This window comes from Penaeus monodon, chromosome 21 (assembly GCF_015228065.2).
Source record: "Penaeus monodon isolate SGIC_2016 chromosome 21, NSTDA_Pmon_1, whole genome shotgun sequence".
NCBI classification, from domain to species: Eukaryota; Metazoa; Arthropoda; class Malacostraca; order Decapoda; family Penaeidae; genus Penaeus; species Penaeus monodon.
The window spans coordinates 2501381-2502092 of record NC_051406.1 but is presented as its reverse complement, the minus strand read 5'-3'; positions in this window follow the sequence as shown (position 1 = coordinate 2502092).

Genomic DNA, 712 nt, shown 5'->3' with positions numbered 1-712 from the left:
GCACGCGCGCTTATATTTATCTGCTAGTTTCCCTTTATTTAAGAGATATTTCGCGGATTCGTACTTTATCTTTTAAGTCGACTTTTCTGCTTTTACTGTTCCTTTTTAATGTTTTAATTTGTTTCCATCATATCTTTTCAGTTCTTCGTGAATTTTGTTTTCTTCTTTTCCCAGTCGTATAAGATTTTTTTTCTTTCCTAATTTATTCTTTGTGTTATTTATGAAATTCGTAATTTCTTCAAGGCATTTATAAAATTAATAAAATTCCTAAGTCTGTCCTAAAATTCACATTTTCTTTTTTCATATTTCGTTTTAGAATCCTATTTTCCTTTTCAAAATTGGTTTTGAAATTAAATTTAAAACCCTCCTTGTCATGCCATTTATCAAAATCGGTAAAATTCCTTGTTTGCTTAAAAAAAATCCCACTTTTCATACTTTCTTCCCCCCCAAAAAAATCACATTTTCTTCTTCACAATTTCTTATTTACAAAATTCCCATTTTTTTTTTGTTCTACTTCATTCCCGTAATTCCCATTCTCTCCTCCAAACCCACTCATAAGATTCCAATCTTCCTCACAAGGTATCAGATTCCCTTACGAGCGAAGCAACTGAGGCCTCGAACCTCTCTTCCAAAATGGCGGACTCTCTCAATTTCCTGCCTTATCTCCTCTCCACTTGAGTAAATTTTTCTGTAATAATCTCCCACCTTCGTG